We start from the raw sequence: 7649 nt of genomic DNA, 5'->3' as shown, positions 1-7649 counted from the left end.
GAGGAGCAGAGGGAAAGGGGGGAGAAGAGGGTTTAGCTGCGGAGAGGTGAAGGGGTGGTGGTTGAGGGAGTAGAGGGAGAAGAGGAGCTCAGTCTGGGAAGGCCTCTTGGAGGAGGTGAGTTTTAAGTAGGGTTTTGAAGAGGGGAAGAGAATCAGTTTGGCGGAGGTGAGGAGGGAGGGCGTTCCGGGACCTCGGGAGGACGTGGCCCGGGGGTCGACGGCGGGATAGGCGAGACCGAGGGACGGTGAGGAGGTGGGGGGGGGGGAGCGGCGCGTGGGGGGTGGGCGGTAGAAAGAGAGAAGGGAGGAGAGGTAGGAAGGGGCGAGGTGATGTAGAGCCTCGAAGCCTAGAGTGAGGAGTTTTTGTTTGGAGCGGAGGTTGATAGGCAATCATTGGAGGAGTTGAAGAAGGGGAGTGACATGCCCAGAGCGTTTCTGCAGGAAGATAAGCCGGGCAGCGGAGTGAAGAATAGACTGGAGCGGGGCGAGAGAGGAGGAAGGGAGGTCAGAGAGAAGGCTGACACAGTAGTCTAGCCGGGATATAACGAGAGCCCGTAGCGGTAAGGTAGCCGTCTGGGTGGAGAGGAAAGGGCGGATCTTGGCGATACTGTAAAGGTGAAACCGGCAGGTCTCGGTGACGGATAGGATGTGTGGGATGAACGAGAGAGACGAGTCAAGGATGACACCGAGATCGCGGGCCTGAGAGACGGGAAGGATGGTCGTGCCATCCACGGTGATAGAGAAGTCTGGGAGAGGACCGGTTTCGGGAGGGAAGATGAGGAGCTCAGTCTTGCTCACGTTGAGTTTTAGGTGGCGGGCCGACATCCAGGTGGAGACGTCCCGGAGGCAGGAGGAGATGCGAGCCCGAAGGGAGGGGGAGAGGACAGGGGCGGAGATGTAGATCTGCGTGTCATCTGCGTAGAGATGGTAGTCAAAGCCGTGAGAGCGAATGAGTTCACCGAGGGAGTGAGTGTAAATGGAGAACAGAAGAGGGCCAAGAACTGACCCTTGAGGAACTCCAACAGTTAAAGGATGGGAGGGGGAGGAGGCGCCAGCGAAGGAGACCGAGAATGACCGGCCAGAGAGGTAAGAGGAGAACCAGGAGAGGACCGAGTCTGTGAAGCCAAGGTGAGATAAGGTTGGAATGCAAGGAGCAGGGAAGTGGCTACCAAAAAAGTGACCCAAGAACACGCATCAATTGCAGAGACAAATTTTGTAGATGTAGAAGAAAATGAAGCTGACTAGAGAAGCAGTGTGGCCTTTTGGATAGAGCACAGGTCTGGGTTCTAATCCCTACCCCTCCACTTCTCTGCTATGTGACCTTGGGCAAATCACTTCACTTCTCTGTGCCTCGGTTACCTTATGTGTAAAATGGGGATGAAGACTGTGAGCCCCATGTGGGACAGGGACTATGTCCAACCCGATCACCTTATATCTACCCCAGAGTTTAGTATACTGCCTGGCACATAGTAAGCACTTAGCAAATGCCACAGTTATTATTATTATTATTATTATGGCCCCTTTCAAAGGTCTGGAAGCACCCATGGGCTCCAGGAGTCATTTCTTGACACTCAATCAAACAGTCCATAATAGTTATTGAGCATTTACTCTGTGCAAAGCACTAAGCCCTTGGGAGAGTACAGTGGAATAAGTAGGCCTGATGCCTGCCCTCAGAGAGCTTACACTCAACAGAGGAGACAGGTTCTAAAATAAATTACAAATAGGGGGAAGGAAAAAAGTTTTAAAGACCTGTACATAAGTTCTAGCAGTGGGCAGAGGTGTGGTGAGTGCCCTCTGCTTAGAGGGTTGAGGATTCAAGCCCATAGGTGGTCCACTGGCCACTTAAGCTCCCTCTAGACTGTAAACTCACTGTGATTAGGGAATGAGTCTATTATATTGTTATACTGCACTCTCCCAAATGCTTAATACAGTGCTCCGCACACAGAGGTAGCTTGGCATAGTGGATAGAGCACTAGCCTGGGAGTCAGAAATTCTAATCCCAGCTCCGCCACCACACAATATAACATTGGGTGAGCCACCTAACTTCTCTGTGCCTCAGTTACCTCACCTGCAAAATGAAGATTGAGACTGAGAGCCCCATGTGGGACAGGGACTGTGTCCAATCCAATTTACTTATATCCACTCCAGTGCTTAGTACAGTGTCTGGCACAAAGTAAGCGCTTAACAAATACCATAATTATCAATAAATACAATTGACTGGCTGACTGTCTCTTATCAACACAGCAGTCTCCCAAGACAGACACACTGTCATTATTGATTCTTGATGATTATCCTGGGTAGAAAATGGATGGTTATTTCTAAAGCTCTGTCCGCTTCGGCTAGCGTACAGGAAATCACACTGGTGCTAATGAGGAAATATACCAGAGAGATGAATCAGTAGGGTTGTTGTGGGCAGGCAATATGTCTGTTTATTGGTGTATTGTACTCTTCCAAGCACTCAGTACAGTGCTCTGTACACAGTAAGCGCTTAATAAATATGATTGAATGAATGAAAGAATGGGGTCACTCTACTTCTGAGGACTAAACACAATCAGATGCAGCACGCCTAGCCAAGACCTCAATTAAAGAGGTTGATGAACACAGCCTGCATAAGGCAGTCGGGAAGGTTGGAGGCTTGAATGAATAAGGATGAACAGCTGGGGCTTTGGGATGGATTAGATGCTTGGATGGAAAGAGAGCTACAGTGGGAGGTGGATAAGGGGAGATGATGTTCCAAACACAGTCGGTATTGCTTGCCCTACAAAGAAGCAGAGTGGCTTAGTGGAAAGAGCACCGGCTTGGAAGTCAGAAGTCGCGGGTTCTAATCCCGGCTCTGCTACATGTCAGCTCTGTGACTTTGGGCAAGTCACTTAACTTTGTGCCTCAGTGACCTCATCTGTAAAATGGGGATTAAGACTGTGAGCCCCACATGGGACAACCTACTTACCTTATATCTACCCCAGCGCTTAGAACAGTGCATGGCACCTAATAAATTCTTAACCAATTCTGTCATTATTATTATTACACACACACCTGCTTATGGATCGGCATTCTGCAGGTTGCTGCTGTTAAAAATGAATTCTGAAAGAATTCTGGCAGAAAGGAGTCTAGAACAGAACCCAAATTTCACCGTCCCAAATGGATAGCCTCCTACTGTGGGCAAGTCACTTAACTTCTCTGTGCCTCAGTTACCTCATCTGTAAAATGGGGATTAAGACTGTGAGCCCCACGTGGGACATCCTGATTCCCCTGTGTCTACCCCAGCGCTTAGAACAGTGCTCGGCACATAGTAAGCGCTTAACAAATACCAACAAATACCAACATTATAGTTCTGCGCTTGAGACCATTTTCCCCCATGTAGTGGTAATAGCATTTATTAAGTGCTTACTGTGTGCATAGAACTGTGCTAGGTTCTGAGAAACCTGCCCTAACAGTTTTATCCATTTTTTAAAGAACCAGTATAGTGGTGAAAAGTGATTGTTACTCAGGGATTTTTCTCTGGTTCTGGATTAGCAAGAGCAAGTCACAGAGAAAATTCCGTTTCTGGGAAATGATACCCATCCAGGAGACTAAACTGAAGTAGCCAACTCCTGAGAAGCAGCATGGCCTAGTGGGTAAAGCATGGGCTTGGGAGCCGAAGAGTCTGAGTTCTTACAATAATTATGGTATTTGTTATCCCAGCCCTGCCACTTTTCTGCTGTGTGACCTTGGACAAGTCACTTAACTTCTCTGTGTCTCAGTTACTTCATCTGTAAAATGGGGATTTAATACATCTTCTCCTACGTAGGCTGTGAGCGCCAGGTAGGACATGGGGGACTGTGTCTGCTCTAACTATCTTGTCTTAACCCCAGTGCTTAGAACAGTGCTTGACACGTAATAAGCACTTAAAAAGAATCATAAAACACCCCCTCCCCTGCTTTAGACATATCCAGACCTACTGCCTCAGGGCCACCAGAGATTTCAGCCAAACCTGATCAGAGCCTAAACTGGTGGGCTGTGCAAGCTCCACAAGAAAGGATGTGGAGAAGGTGGTGCTGGCAGGACCTGTTTTGCAATGCTTTTAGTGACAGCAAAATAATATGACAGCATCAGTGTCAGAGAGGAGTGTCTGGATATACATCAGAAATTCATCCCCTGAAGTTTTCAGCCTCTTAAGAAAAAAAATACATATAAAGTTGTCAAAATGCACATCTCTAAGATGGAAAGGGCGTTTTTTACTAAAGCTTTTAGGCTAAACTATCTAGAAACAATCTGTTTACATTTCACTTGACACTAAGTCAACCCCTACAAAATCATTTTTACTTTAAAAGTCTTAATAAAGGACTCCTTGACAGGCAGGCTGTCTGCGTGAAGACTACTGGAATCCAGGTTAGTGCCAGCTTCACTTAAATCCAGCATGAAACCCACAAGTACAATCTGCCAACTCTTGATTATAGTTTTCACCACATCAATAACGATACACGGAGTACCACAACGAGTTAGGGTCTGTTCAGTAAAACAGAATTCCAAGGAGGCTGTGCCTGCCTTTCGGATGCAGACTAGTTCTTCCTCCCTGGCCTAGCGGAGAGAGCACGGACCTGGGAGTCAGAGGATCTAGGTTCTAATCCTGATTCCTCGACTTGCCTGCTGTGTGACCATGAGCAAGTCACTTAACTGTTCCAAAAAATGGAGATTCAATATCATTCATCCGTTCATTCGTTCATTCAATTGTATTTATTGAACACTTACTGTGTGCAGGGCACTGTATTAAGCGCTTGGAAAGTACAATTTGCCAACAGAGACAATCTCTACCCAACAACGGGCTCACAGTCTAGGAGGTGGGAGTCAGACAACAAAACAAGTAGACAGGCATCAATAATGTCAATATAAATGAATAGAATTAGAGATATATACACATCATTAATAAAATAAATAGAATAATAAATATGGACATATACACACAAGTGCTGTGGGGCAGGGAGGGGGGTAGAGCAGAGGGAGGGAGTAGGGGCGATGGGGAGGGGAGAAGGGGAGCAGAGGAAAAGGGGGACTGTTTGGGAAGGCCTCCTGGAGGAGGTGGCGGTTCTCCCTCTGACTTAGACTGTGAGCCCCATGTGGGAAAGGGACTGTGTCCAACCTGGTTATCTTGTTTCTACCCCTGGGCTTAGCATAATGCCGGCACAAAGTGCTTAACAAATAGCATCGTTATTATTATTATTATTAGCCATCCATTGCTAATTAATACTTTCTCCAGAGAGTGAGGACTGGGGAAAAGGCGGTAAATGGGTGGTAGGTAAAACTCAAATCAAAGCGGTTTATTTATCAAGTACTTAGTTAATAACTGGAACAGAGAGGAATTAGAACAACCAGCTCCAGAGACATTTTATATTTTTGTTTTAATGTTTTCAAATTTAGGCCCTTGGTAAAGAAGAATAATTGACCATTGAGATTACTTAAAATGAGGCTCCAGTTCACAGGTTGTAAAGTAGTGAGAAACTACTAGGCAAGAATTAATGAAAATGTTGTGGAAGCATTTTTAAGACCAAATTTTCCAAGTCAGATCCTAGGGAAATCCTGAGGACATCTCCCAGAGGAAGAGACTCTGGCCCTTCACCATTAAATCATTAGAACATGCACTGGCTAGTTGCAGCATAGAAAGCAAAGCATTCTTATACTCAGGCCTTCTTGCTTTTCTCATCTGAGCAGCAAAGGTGAAATACAAACCACAACTGTGAGAGAAATCATGAAACCAGAGAGATGTCAACAGAGAAGGTATTTAGTACAAACAATAGGGTCTGGAGAGCAGAGAGGATCAGAGGCCCTAGGGGATGGGAAGGAGGGGTAAACTAGCCCCTTCCCTCACCCCCACCTGCAGCATTGCTAGTCCTGTGGATTTTCTAGGCCCTTCTGCTGCCTCACTCTCCCACTTCTGGTCCTTTCCTTGAATGTTACTACTACTAATAATAATAATTATATTTATTAAGTGCTTATTATGTGCCAAACACTGTTCTAAGTGCTGGGGTAGATACAGTGTAATCAGGTTGTCCCACTTGGGCCCACACTTTCAGACCCCATTTTACAGATGAGGTAACTGAGGCACAGTGACTTGCCCAAGGTCACGTGGCAGCTGGAATTCAAACGCACATCCTCTGACTCCCAAGCCCTTGCTCACATTGGAGATGTGTTTGTGTGTGTGTGGGTGCTTTGGGAGGGTTCTTTAGGGGATTTGGTCTCTATAGAGAAGCAGCGTGGAGAGCGTACAGGCCTGGGAGTCAGAAGAACCTGGGTTCTAATCCCTTCTCTGCCACAAGTCTGCTGTGTGATTTTGGGTAAGTCCCTTCACATCTGTGGGCCTCAGTTACCTCAACTGTAAAATGGGGATTCAGAGTGTAAACTCCAGGTGGGACGGGGACTGTATCCAACCTAATTAACTTGTATCTACCGCAGCAGTTAGAACAGTGTATGGAACATAGTAAGTGCCTAATGAGTACTATTATTATTGTTCCTTCACTCCCTCAAATCATGTCAGAATAAAGACTGGATAACCCCCTGGAATGCTCACAGAATTCTGCAGAGCCAGAGGGGATGGGGGAAAAGATGTTGCTCAATCATCCCATAGCATAGTATTTGTTGAGTGCTTACTACTACTAATAATAATAATAATTATGGTGTTTGTTAAATGCTTACTATGTGTCAAGCACTATCCTAAGCACTGGGGGAGATACAAGGTAATCTGTTTGGACAGTCCCTGTTCCCCATGGGGCTCACAGTTTCCATCCCCATTTTACAGATGAGGCACCTGAGGTGCAGAGAAGTTAAGCAACTTGCCCAAGGTCACACAGCAGACAAATGACAGAGCAGGGATTAGAATCCATGTCCTCTGACTCCCAGGCCTATGCTCTTTAGACCATGATGCTGTGCAGGTGCCTTTGGGAGTGCAGTAGAGTTAGAAGAAAAGGATTCCTTGCTCTCAAGGAACTAACAACCTAGCTGAGGAGTCAGACCCTAAAATAAATGACAGGTTGGGGGAAGCAACAGGGTTTAAAGACTTCAGTCAGTCAACCACTGGTATTTATTGAGTGCTTACTGTGTGCAGAGCACTGAACTAAGTGTTTGGGAGAGTACAATACAATAGAGTCGCAACACTGCAGTGAGCTTTCAGTCTAGAGGGAGAGAGAGAGACATTAATATAAATCATTTATAATATATTGGTGAGGGAGTAGGAGAGTACCTAAGTGGTTAGAGGCTACTTTATTCACACTAGAAACAGCGAACTTTCTCAACAGATAGGTCTGAACAATTTGAGGTAGTTTGCCTTTTAGTTCACCCTCTGGCTCCTGTTTCCCCCTTATTACCCCAAAGGTAGTTCAGGGCCAAAAGGTCATGGCAGAAACACTACCAAAGGGACTAAGGGATATAGGGATAAATTCCCTTCATCCAATTGGGGATGTCAATCAATCAATCAATCAATCAAGTGTATGTATTGAGTGTTTACAGACTGCAGAGCAATGAACTAAGTGCTTGGGAAAGAACAATATAGCAGACTTGGTAGACACATTTCCTGCCCATGACGAACTTACAGTCTAGAGAATATCGAAAATATTTACTCTAAGAACTCTGAGGGCCTCTGGTTTTATTACTTGGGAATTGCTAAATGTCCTGCTATAGTG

This window comes from Ornithorhynchus anatinus, chromosome 11, assembly GCF_004115215.2.
Source record: "Ornithorhynchus anatinus isolate Pmale09 chromosome 11, mOrnAna1.pri.v4, whole genome shotgun sequence".
In the NCBI taxonomy this organism is placed as follows: domain Eukaryota; kingdom Metazoa; phylum Chordata; class Mammalia; order Monotremata; family Ornithorhynchidae; genus Ornithorhynchus; species Ornithorhynchus anatinus.
The sequence above is the reverse complement of the archived record's forward strand: the minus strand, read 5'-3'. Positions refer to the sequence as shown.